At 40.5% G+C, this 13,396-nt stretch overlaps 1 protein-coding gene and 1 pseudogene across 7 annotated transcripts in view; both read right to left on the minus strand.

Moving 5' to 3' along the window:
• Positions 1 to 13,396, minus strand: part of MNAT1 (MNAT1 component of CDK activating kinase) — a 244,565-nt gene that overhangs the window by 194,072 nt on the left and 37,097 nt on the right. The gene's annotated exons all lie outside the window — the stretch shown is intronic.
• On the minus strand, positions 3,774 to 7,665 carry LOC134737447 (mitotic spindle assembly checkpoint protein MAD2A-like; annotated as a pseudogene).

The raw sequence follows: 13,396 nt of genomic DNA on the forward strand, positions 1-13,396 counted from the left end.
CAGTTCCTGATACATAGTAAATGTTCAGAGTGCTAGCTGGCTGGGTGTGGTGGATCATGCCTATAATCCCAGCACTTTGGGAGGCCGAGGCCTCCTGAGGTCAGGGATTTGAGACCAGCCTGTCCAACATAGTGAAATCCCATCTCTACTAAAAATACAAAAATTAGCCGGGCATGGTGGTACACACCTGTAGTCCCAGCTACTCAGGAGGCTGAGACACAAGAATTGCTTGAACCTGGGAGCCAGAGGTTGCAGTGAGCTGAGATCACACCACTGTACTCCAGCCTAGGCAACAGAGTTGAGACTCCGTCTCAAAAAAAAAAAAAAAAAAAAAAGTGTTAGCTATAGCTACACATTTATCAAGTCCTTTCCACTTGACCAAAGAATTCTTACACTGTCCAGAAACTAACTGTAAAAAGAGTATTTTCGTTGCCTGGCACGGTGGCTCATGCCTGTAATCCCAGCACTTCGGGAAGCCGAGGTGGGCGGATCACAAAGTCAGGAGTTCGAGACCAGCCTGGCCAACATGTAGAAACCTCATCTCTACTAAAAATACAAAAATTAACCAGGCACAGTGGCGGGCAACTGTAATCCCGGGAGGCTGAGGCAGGAGACCTGCCTGAACCTGGGAGGTGGAGGTTGCAGTGAGCTGAGATCGCGCCACTGCACACCAGCCTGGGTGACAGAGCAAGACTCTGTCTTGGGGGGGGGGAAATATTTTCAGCCTGGTGTAGTGGCTCACATCTATAATTCCAACACTTTGGAAGGCCGCAGCAGGAGGATCATTTAAGTCCAGGAGTTCAAGACCAGCCTGAGCAACATAGCAAGACCCTCATCTCTATTAAAAAAAAAAACAATGTTTTTAGTTAGCTGGGTGGCTGGGCACAGTGGCTCATGCCTGTAATCCCAGCACTTTGGGAGGCAGAGGCAGGTGGATCACCTGAGGTCAGGAGTTTGAGACCAGCCTGGCCAACATGGCAAAACCTCACCTCTACTAAAAATAATAAAAAAAAAATTAGCCAGGCATGGTGGCACGTACCTGTAATCCCAGCTACTAGGGAGGCTGAGGCAAGAGAATGGCTTGAACCCAGGAGGCGGAGGTTGCAGTGAGCCGAGATCGTGTCACTGCACTCCAGCTTGGGCGACAGAGCAGGACTCCATCTCAAAATAAATAAATAAAATAAAAAATAAAAGTAAATTAGCTGGGCATAGTGGCCTATAGTCCCAGCTACTTGGGAGGCTGAAGTGCAAGGATCGCTTGAGCCCAGGAAGTTGGAGCTGCAGTTAGCTGTGATCGCACCACTGCATTACACCCTGGGTGACAGAGTGAGACCTTATATCAAAAAATACGTAAATATTTTGCTCTTTATTTAAAAGTAAAACTAAAGGCCGGGCGTGGTGGCTCATGCCTGTAATCCCAGCACTTTGGGAGGTTGAGGCCAAAGTGGGCGGATCACAAGGTCAGGAGATCGAGACCATCCTGGCTAACATGGTGAAACCCTGTCTCTACTGAAAGTACAAAAAATTAGCCGGGCGTGGTGGCAGGCGCCTGTAGTCCCAGCTACTCGGGAGCCTGAGGCAGAAGAATGGCGTGAACCTGGGAGGCAGAGCTTGCAGTGAGCCAAGATCGCGCCACTGCACTCTAGCCTGGGCTAGAGCACAGCTTTGCTGGTCATAATACATTCTTTCAAATTTGTACCAACATAATGGTATGTGTTATTATAACAAAGTAAGAGAATATGCTACTTTGAAGGCACATAACTTTGCTTCTAAAAAGCTTAAAATTCTACATAAAGACTATGATTTAAAAATAAAAGCTGCACTAAATATGATTTTCTCCTTTTACAGATAGCAAGACAAAATGACCTGTCCAAGTCATAGTTTAAGTGCAGGCCAGAAATCTGTCACCTAATCTCTAGGGATCTCTCTACCAACTGAATAGAATGTTATAGGTCTAGCCAAACCCCACAGCTTCAGAACCAGGAGATCTCACAGTGTTATTTATCTGTGGTTCTGGAGTATTCAAAGCAACAGGTCTTATTAGAAAGCTTAGACCCATTTGACAATGAATGATTAGGTTTATGTCACTCTATGGCAAATCTAAAGGTCATACCAAATTCATTATCATCACCTACAAACATCTACTAGGGATTTGTTATAAGTAGTAAATCCATCTAATGAAGTATGAAATATAAAGCCATAATATAAAGAAGTATAAGATTTTATCCCTGCCTTCAGGGATGTATTATATAGTTAGGAAAGAACACACCCATAAAACAACAGAACAAAGTTATGTCTGCTAAGTGTTAATATAAGTGGTACATTCATTCCTGGACAATTATTTATTGAGCAACTGAGAGGGAGCAGAGCATAGTGGTTAAGGGCACAGACTCTGAAGCCAGTTTGCCTGCTTTTCCTTATTTAAATTATTAACCCTCTCTGTGCCTCTGTTTCCTTCCTTGTGAGAAATAAAAATAATACCTACATAGGGGTAAAAACCTAGCTTTCAGAGCTGATGAGATTTACATTAGTTAATACAGGTAAAATGCTTAGAAATATACCAGACACATAGTACATTGTCAATAAACATTAGCCATTAGAAATATTACCTAATACAAGGAATACCCAGTAAAGACCGATTTCAAAGGAGCCAGTAACAAGGATTACAGCTGTTAAAGGATTCTAGAAATAGGTTGAATTGAGCTGGGCCATGAAAAATGTGCTGGCCTTGAAATACAAAAGAAGGATGACATTCCAGGCAGAGATCACAAAAAAAATAAAGGTACCAATACTCACAATGTATACATGGAACAATAAACACAACATTTTGACAAAAAATAAAAACAGTCCATGTAAGGTAGTCCTTCTCACCCTTTTCTACCACAGTATTCTTAAATGATAAAGAATGAACTTCCTGGAAAATTGGGTAAATGGCCTCAAATGGTCCCCCATAAGCTCAACATGCCTTCAAATTGTATCACGTTTTAGCTTAAAAAGCTAAAACTTCATGAAAGTTCTATTTGACTCCATAATTCAAACAGCCTTATTTCATTGAAAAATGTCCTCAAATAGTTACCAGTTATTCAATTACTCAATCTTTTTCATATTCTTTAGGTAAAATTGACATTCCAGGAAGATGTCTATGGATTCATGTACCACCAACATAACAGCACACTGTAAGGAACAAGTATACTTCTGTTTAAAAAAAAAAAAATGGCCGGGCGCGGTGGCTCACGCTTGTAATCCCAGCACTTTGGGAGGCTGAGGCGGGCAGATCACGAGGTCAGAAGATCGAGACCACAGTGAAACCCCGTCTCTACTAAAAATATAAAAAAAAAATTAGCCGGGCGTGGTGGCGGGCGCCTGTAGTCCCAGCTACTCGGAGAGGCTGAGGCAGGAGAATGGCGTGAACCCGGGAGGCGGAGCTTGCAGTGAGCCGAGATCGCGCCACTGCACTCCAGCCTGGGTGACAGAGCGAGACTCCATCTCGAAAAAAAAAAAAAAAAAATGACACACACACAAAATCCATGCATACATGGAAATACAACATAGGAAAGAGGTAGTATTACAAATCAATGTGGAAAGAAATGACTACTAAATAAATGCTTGAGACACACTGGCTTTCTAGATAAGGAGAGAAAAAAACTAGATCCCTATCTTTCACCCTATACACAAAAAGAAATCCCCTATGAACAAATGACTAAAGATCAAAGAGAAAACTTCAAACTTTTATCAAATTATAGGAGAATATAATTATGAGATCAGGGCAGAAATTTCCTAAAAGTAACTTTAAAAATTTAAACCATGTAAAGGAGATTGATAAATTTCATTTTATCAAAATTTAAGGCCAGGTGTGGTGGCTCACATCTGTAGTCCCAGCACTTTGTGGGGGCCAAGGCTGAAGAAGCACTTGAGGTCAGGAGTTTGAGATCAGCAAGACCCCATCTCTAAAAACAACAATTTTAAATTTAAAACTTCTTGTAAGTGGGAGGGGAAACACAATACTATTAAAAGACTTGCCACAAACTAGAAAACAATTTTTTCATCATACATAAAAGATGATATTCATACTATATAAAGAGGTTCTATAAATCAATAAATGATGCTACAGAAAAATGAGTGGATTATATGAACAGGCAAATTACACCACACAAATCTATTGCTTCTTTTTTTTTTTTAACAAACTTATTTCCTCACATAAAACTTGATTTTATAAAACACAAAAAAAAATTTTAACAGTTCTGTATCACAGAACATTAAGCAGTACAAATATCCATCACTTCATAGGTTCAAAAGTTACATAAAGTCAAATAATTGGAAACTGATTAAATAGGGAAAACTATACATGAAATGAAGGTCAAAAGGAGCTACACAGCAATATTTCATTGTTTATAGATTATTAGTTACTTTCAGGACTTTAACAAAGATTCTGAATATTTAGACTTCCTTTGCTGTATTTTATACTTAAATATTTCCCTACCTATACTGAGTCAAGCTACTTGATCAAAACATCTGATTTAGGAAAGCATTTAGCTTTACAGCACAAGTTTTTCCATCTACAGTTACTATCTTCAAAGGACTATACATCACAATGTTGACAAAAAAAACTCCTGGTTCCTTTTGAATAATGTGCAATAAATTCATGATGTTAACTCCATGGTGAATCAAATAGGTACCAAAAAATAAAGGGAACAATTACACACAGTTCAGTAAGTATCATTTTGGTTTTCTCCATGTAAAAATTAACCAATGAAATAAAACATATCAACTACAGATGACTTCATTTCAAGAAAACCACGTTTCAAAATTACAATTACATTATTTCCTTATGTCATCCTCAGTCATTGACAGGAATTTTGTAGGCCACCATGCTATTTACTTTGTGGATTGTAGCAGTAAATGAACAAAGGCGGACTTCCTCAGAATTGGTAATAAACTGTGGTCCCGACTCTTTCCATTTTTCAGGTACAACCAAATCTTTGTCTGTGTAAATCAGCAGATCAAATGAACAAGAAACTTCCAACAGTGGCAGAAATGTCACTGTAGCTGTGATCTGTCTGATGACTGAACAGATTTCATCCTGGATAGCTGAGACTTTCCTCTGGGTGCACTGTCATCTTTTGCAGTCTTGTCACACTCAATATCAAACTGCCATCTTTCCAGGACCTCACCACTTTCAATATTTGAGATAACTACAACCAGTTTCTGAAGTAACACTTGTATAACCAATCTTTTAGTTGTTCCACCACATTATTTAGGTATTTTATGAGCTCAAGATCAGTAGTTACAAGAAAGGTGAGTCCGTATTTCTGCACTCAAGTAAAGGTTTCAGATGGATAAATGCCACGCTGATATAAAATGCTGTTGATGACGAATGAGAAGAACTCGGCCACGATTTCAGCACTCCCACGCAGGGTGATTCCCTGCTCACAGGAGAGCTGCAGCACCATGGCCAGGGACACAAACAAAGGCACGCGCTTTCACTAGGCGGACAGCAACCACAGCGGCTCAACTTCCCCGCCAAGAGTTTCAAAAGTAACGACCATCCACTTGCTTCTTAGAGTAAGTTCACTCTGGCCGGAAACAGCTTCTTTTTTTTTTTTTTTTGAGACGGAGTCTCACTCTGTTGCCAGGCTGGAGTGCAGTGGTGCGATCTCAGCTCACTGCAATCTCCACCTCCCGGGTTCAAGCGATTCCCCTGCCTCAGCCTCCTGAGTAGCTGGGATTACAGACGTGCACCACCACACCCAGCTAATTTTTTGTATTTTAGTAGAGACGGGGTCTCACCATGTTGGCCAGGATGGTCTTGATCTCCTGACCTCATGATCCTCCTGCTCAGCCTCTCTAAGTGCTGGGATTACAGGGGTGGGCCACCGCGCCCAGCCAGAAACAGCTTCTTAAGGATTCTACTTATTTTGTTTCCATGGGAAACTTTCAAGAGAACAGGACAAACTATAGTCCCAATGCTGTAGTTGATTTCCTGGCCATAACAGATCATCATCCCACTTTAGAGTCCCCTCATCCTCTGCTAGCACTTATGCTGGTGTATGCAGCTTGCCAGTAGAGCGATCCAGATCCTTTTATCTAAGAGGTTTGAAACTCTGGTTACCATGCCCTTTTTAGGCAATGGCTATTGTATTTGTACATTTATTAAAATAATGGGCTTGGGAACACCATGAGACATATCAGAGGATCCCCTGAATGCCAGACATATTCTTCTCTGTCCATACTGTGATGATGATCAGAGTCAATTACCCTTGCCAGGATGGTGACTCCTTTTCTTCCCTGGTGATTTTGGCAAGAGGAGCCCAAAGTGACCAGACAGCAGGCATGGCTTAAAATTTAATGGAACTCTCATTGTGTCTGTTCCCTAGTAAGGCATTTCTACTTCTGGAGACAAGAACCTCTAAGCCCACAGGGTCTAAAGCTATATGAACGGAAAGCATAAATTCCTCAAGTAAGGATTGGGTGTGATAGTAAATGAGACCACTCCTATTCCATCCCTTGGTTGTTGAACTCGTGTACCTATTACCTATTAAGGATACCTAATATAATGAATATCCATACGATAGCCAAGCATTCTGGAGGGATGGTACCCATCCTTGTAGAGGATCACCTCCAATCTGGCATCTCAGTTGTACCTTTATGAGCCCATTACAACTGTTCTATCAATCCAGAGGATTATAGGTGGAGCAATATGAGTTAAGACCAGTGGATTCATGAACTTTGGCCCACTGCTACACATCTTTCTTGTAAAGTGGGACTCTTGGTAAGAGACAACATTACTCAAGATCCCGTATTAGTGGGTGAAACACTCTGTAAGTCCTCAGCTGGTGGTGCTGGCTTTGGACTTATGTGCAGAAAAAGCAAACATGTGGACCCAGAATATGTGTTAATCCCAAACTAGAAGAAATGCTGTCCCTTCCAAGGTGAGGGAAGGTACAGTTTTAGAGGCTTCCACTTGATCTTCCCCCAGTAGGATAGCACTTAACCCAATTGGGTCAAGGAGCCAAGTTGAGAGTTCTGCCAACTACCATGTATGTTGATTCCAATTACAAAACTGGGAACCAGAGAAAGGACTCTGATAACAGAGACACATTGTGAGTTAAATCTGGGCCAGAACTCTATTTATTATAATTATCTGAGTCTCATACACCCCTCCCCATTCTAACAAGAGGAAGTCATAGCACTTTGGGTCCCCACATTTCAATGTCATTTCACTCTGACCAATAATTCTTCATAGGTTTGCAGCCAAAACTGAATCACTGAAGATGACTAGGCAGAGCAAGCGTCAAGTAGTAAATGGGCTGAATAGTGACTCAGAATCTTACAAAGAATAAAACAAACCAACTATCACCAAGTTAGACCCAGAAAAGATTTCAAAGTCTGCCTGGCATTCCTTCAGTTGTTGCCAATAGAAATGAATTCTCAGACTGCTCTGGTTTGCTCCAGAACCCAGCCTATTAAATTCAGCCAACTAAGTGTAATCATCTAGCTATTTGTATGGCTATTACACTTGTTATGGTCTACTTTGTTCTCATCCTAATCTTTCCACTAGAAGATGCTTCTATAGATAGCATCTATAGAAGATAGATACTCCTAATGCTATGTTTTATATTCAGTTAGACACTTTGATGGCACAAGAGCAGACTGTATGGTAAACAAGGATGTAAACATGAAAGGTATCAGTGTAGAGATAACCTTTTCCCAATATTTATTATAATCTTTTCCCAATATGTATTATGGAATGAGAATGGGGCGACTAAGCAAAAAGAGGACCTCAACAGGTGAGCCATACAAGCAATTAAAAAAAAAATCCAATATAAAGGTAAAGAAAACAATTGTAAATTTAAAAGTATGCAGAAAATACATGAGATTAAATCAAATACCTTTATTTGAACTGCTTATGCTACATCAAAATTTTAAAATAGACTTAAAAACAAAAATTTGGGGGGAGAGGCGTGGGGTACAAGTAAAGACGAGGTCTTGCTATGTTGTCCAAGCTGGTCTCAGACTCCTGGCCTTAAGCAATCCTCCCAACTCAGCCTCCCAAAATGCTGAGATTACAGGCATGAGCCACTGCACCCATCCAAAAACAAAATCTTATATGCAGTAGAGTGTCAATAATGGGATTATACAAAGAGAAACACATACCTTACCTAGAGAGCTAGTTTCCTAAAGCTATTTAAGCATATTTCCCCTTCCCCCAACTACTCAAATTAACTTCCTAAAACACTATTCAAAGGCTGGGCATGGTGGCTCACGCCTGTAATCCCAGGACTTTAGGAGGCTGAGGCAGGTGGATTGCTTGAGCCCAGGGGTTCCATACCAGCCTGGGCAACATGGTGAAACCTTCTCTCTACTAAAAATACAAAAAAATTAGCTGGGAGTGGTGGTGTGCACCTGTAATCCCAGCTACTCAGGAGGCTGGGATAGGAGAAACACCTGAGCCCGGGAAGTCAAGGCTGCATCAGGCAATGATCGTGCCACTGCACTCCAGCCTAGGCAAAGAGAGTGAGACTCTGTCTCAAAAAAAAAACAAAAACCAAAACAAACAAACAAACAACAACAAAAAAAAAACACAACACTATACAAGTCCATTTAAATTTAAATGTTGTACACCTTTTTCCTGGCATGACCACAATCACTCTGTTCTCATGTCCTCCCCATCACCCTCTGGAACCACTTACAGTGAATATGATCCAAAGTATTCTTAATATGTAATACATACTCATATTGCAGACACTTCAACCAATGATACTAGTTCTGGAATCCCACCATCTTTATCCTCAGTTATGGCCTCCCCTAACAGTATCTGCTCCTCCCTCCCCAGTACAGTTTTCACCATCTGGCTTATATGGTCTGGTATCCCTGTTCACCACTATACCTATCATCATTTTCGGCAACTTGAACATCCTCATAAATAAGCCAGGCATTATCCTAGACATTTAATTCCTTGGATGGCCTCACTCCAATGATCTCTTGCCCCATCCCACTTAAGTCACTCACCCTCATATCTTCAGCCTGCAATCTTGTCATTATGAATATATATATCTCTCTGCTGAGATGTCTGTTTCTAGCATCTCACTCTCTGAACACCTCTTCCTCTCCTTTCAGAAGACTTGCATTAAATACCACTACTCTATCCTTTGACCTCACAAGGAGCTCCCATCCACTGATACTACTACTTTTCCCTATTTATCACCCCTCTCAAGGTCCTAACCTCATCCTTACACAAGCATACATTACAGCATCTAGAATTAAAACCAATCCTTTGCAAATGCATTTAACTCGCTCCTCTCCACTGTTATTCCACCTGATCCATCTATGGTTGAAGCCATCTATCTACCAGTCCATGACTGTATCTGAGCAGCTAAATTTTGCTGAAGAAAAACATCTCATAACCTTACTGGAAGTTCACACTAAAATTATTCACACTAAAATTAACACCACAGATCTCAGATGAACACTCAACATTGCCAGACATTCCTTCTACAATTTTTAATTAAAGTCATTTTCCCGTTCCCTGAATGAACCATTTCATACTTTCTTCTCTCTCCTCAGACTTCTCACATTTCCCATTCTCACCTCAATCATAGCTAGTGACCTAGCCTCATACTATAGAGACAAAAATAATCTCATTTCTGAACACCAATGCCATCAATCTACCTGTTTCTATAACCATAGTAACTGCATTCCTTCAGGTTAAAATGAAAGAAATATCTCTGTTATTATCTACAAGTCAATACCTCCCCTCCAGTTATGCTCTATATCCCACTTCCTAATCCCTACTCAAGTATTTTACTTTTATAATTATCTCCCCTTTCTCCTGCATTATGAGTTTCTTCCTCTTCAGAATCATTCTTATTGGCATGCAAGCATGCCTTAATATCAACAACCATCTTTTTAAATTGACTCTACATTCCTTTGCAGCTACCACCCAATTTCCCCACTCCCATTCACAGCAAAATTCCTGAAACAAGAGTTGTCTATACTGCTATGTCCCATTCTCTTTAACTCATTCTGATAATCTTTTATTCCTGACCTTCCACTGAAACAATTCTCATGAATTTTACCAATATTCTCAATCTTGCCAAAGCCAATAGTTAATTTACAGAGAAGAATTTTCTGTCCTCATCCAATACCACCTCTTAGCAACATTAACTGACCACTTCCTTCATCTGGGAACACTTTATTCTCTAGGCTTCTGTGACCTCACACTTAACTAGTTTTCCTATTACCTGTCTCTCTTTCTCTGTTTCTTTTTCTGGCTGCTTCTCCTCTGTAAACCATCTAAAAGTTGAAGTGTTCCAGAGTTACGTCGTGGGCATTCTTCTCCCCCTACAAAATGATCATATCCAGTCTAAACAGCTGTAAATGTGCCTCCCAAATCTGATTACAGCCCTGATCTCATCCCTCAGCTCAACCAACCACCTAATCAATGACTCCTAATCAATAACAAAACATAAGTTCTGACTCCTAAACAATGACAAAACATAACAAGTCCAAAGCAGAATACTTGATTATTTCATACTGCTCTATCTGCTCCTCCCCTAGTTATTCCTATTTCACTAAATGTCACACAATCCACATAGTTGCTTAAGGCCAAAAACCTAGGAGGCTTCCTTGATTTTTCCACTTCCTAATTACCCGCATCTAATTAATACCAAGACTGATGACTCCACATCTAAAATACATTCTAAAATACATCTGCTTTTGGCCATTTGCACTGTTATATGCCACTATCACTTATTACCTGAAGTACTGCTAAAGTTTCCCAACTGCTCTCCTTACTTCCACTACTTATCCCCAACCCTTACCCACCTTCTTCCTCCAAATGTATTCTCTACAGAACAGCCAAAATCATATCTTTAAAATGAAAATTAGCTCATTTCTCACCCTTGTTCATGACTCAATGGTGTCTCATATTAAATAGCATAAAATACAAATGACTTACCACACGATTGAAGATGCTACATGATCTGACCCCTACCTAACTCTCCAGCTTCATTCCTATCATTCTACCCCTCTCTTCTTTCTTTCCTTCCAACATGCCAAGGTTATTCAAGCCTCAGGGCAACTGCATTTGTCTTTTCAGCCATACATTCTGTTCTTCCCAATCTTCCTATGGCTGCCTCCTCTCATCACTCAAGTATCAAATCAAATGGCACCTCTTTAGAAAGACTCTTACTGGAAAAATTATCCCTACTCCTAAGTCCTCCACTTGTGCCACAAAACAGCCAAAATTCTTGTTAGAAATTGATCTGCCTTTTTAAAGATCTTATCCATCAGACAATATTTCCTCCTTAAAGAGGCCTTTTTTACCATCCAATCTAAAATTGATGACCCTGTTATTTTCTCTCATAGCTAATTATGCCAGATTGTCTCTTCGCAACTTAAAACCATTTTCATCATCCTGTGCTCTTCCCAGGGACTAGAAATCTGGAAACTACATTCATTTTCCAAAATCCCTAAGAGCAAGGCTCCAGTTTTGCTTCTACCTCTTGAGAACATCTTGAGAAACATCTGAAAAGCTTCGGAAGGCAAAAAGACAACAGAAGCATTACTGCTCCTTCAACAGCAAAGGACAGCACATGGGCATCAGCATATGACATATTAGGTTTCACTCACAGCTTTCAGGTACTCTTCTGTGAACCACCTGCTTCAAAGATAAGAGACAAGTGGAATCAGCAACAGCAGTTTTTCAACAATTCCTGTTCTTTCTGACTTTCTGAATGGGGCAGTTTCTCTTACATTACTGTCTAGCCCTTCCTAACAGGTTTGTAAGCCTGTAATTGCCTGAATTAAATTCTTCATGGCTTGAAATATCTAGGGTGGTTTTTGTTTTCCTGACTAAACCCCAATTGATATATATCCTGCTTTTCATGGCCCACTTATCAAAATCAAGAATCTTATATTTCTTAATTTTTGTGTTTAATATCTGTCTCCCCAAATATATTATTCCATGAACACAGTGATCACATTTGTTATGCTCATTATCGGTATCTCAAGCCTTGTGTTTTGGTGCAAATAGTGGTTGAATGAATGTAACACCTTAGTAAAATATTTCCACTCACTACATCAAACATAACAACTCTAACTCTCAAAGTTTCTCTACAGTCTATCACAATTTCAACTCATTAAAATAAAAAACAGGCCGGGCATGGTGGCTCACGCCTGTAATCCCAACACTTTGGGAGGCCAAGGTGGGCAGGTCACGAGGTTAGGAGATCGAGACCATCCTGGCCAACATGCTGAAACCCCCATCTCTACTAAAAATACAAAAATTAGCTGGATGTGGTGGCGTGTGCCTGTAATCCCAGCTACTCGGGAGGCTGAGGTAGGAGAATCGCTTAAACCAGGGAGTCAGAGGTTGCAGTGAGCCGAGATCACGCCATTGCACTCCAGCCCGGCGACAGAGAGAGACTCTGTCTCAAATAAATAAATAAATAAATAAATGCTTTAAAAAATTAAAAAAAAAAAAAAAAAAAACAGCAGCTCTTGGACTTTGCCTTCCTTACTTCATTTGCTTATTCAGACACCTCAAAGCCTTGGGATTACTCTTCATTTCTACCCAGCACTCTGGAACTCTTCCTCTTTCACTACAACAACACAATCAAGAAATCTCAGACTAGCTTTTTACTTTTAGACGTATAAGATCGTATACTTTGTGATTAACAAGAAATGAGGTTATCCTGTGATGAAACCACTAACGCAATCTGAGTTTCTAATAGAAATATCTGATTTTGATTTTTTTTAGGAAAGCCAAGAATCCACCTTTTTCTTTTTTTTTTTTTTTTTTGAGACGGAGTTTCACTCTTGTCCAGGCTGGTGTGCAATGGCACAAATCTTGGCTCACTGTAACCTCTGCCTCCCGGTTCAAGCGATTCTCCTGTGTCAGCCTCCAGAGTAGCTGATTACACTAGTAGAGTACAGGCACCTGCCACCACACTGGGCTAATTTATGTATTTTTAGTAGAGACAGGGTTTTACCATGTTGGTCAGGCTGGTCTCAAACTCCTGACCTCAGGTGATCCACCTGCCTCGGCCTCCCAAAGTGCTGGGATTACAGGCGTAAGCCACCGTGCCCGGCCAATTCATTAACTTTTAATTTATTTATGTCAATTTCTTTAGAGATGTGGGGATCTCACTCCGTTGCCCAGTCTGGAGGCAGTGGTGCAATCAGAGCACAATGCAGCCTTGAGCTCCTAGCCTCAAGCAATGCTCCTGCCTCAGCCTCCTGAGTATGATTTTGATCTCAATTTTAAATTCCCTAGTGATTACTCTGTAATAAAACTCATAATCTAAAGTAATCTTAGAGCCCTTAAAAATGCACTCTTTAATTCATCTAAACAAGTGTTCAACAAGGGAAAATGAAACCTTCCAGTACAACTGAA

The sequence above is a fragment of the Symphalangus syndactylus genome, chromosome 8, assembly GCF_028878055.3.
Source record: "Symphalangus syndactylus isolate Jambi chromosome 8, NHGRI_mSymSyn1-v2.1_pri, whole genome shotgun sequence".
Taxonomy (NCBI): domain Eukaryota; kingdom Metazoa; phylum Chordata; class Mammalia; order Primates; family Hylobatidae; genus Symphalangus; species Symphalangus syndactylus.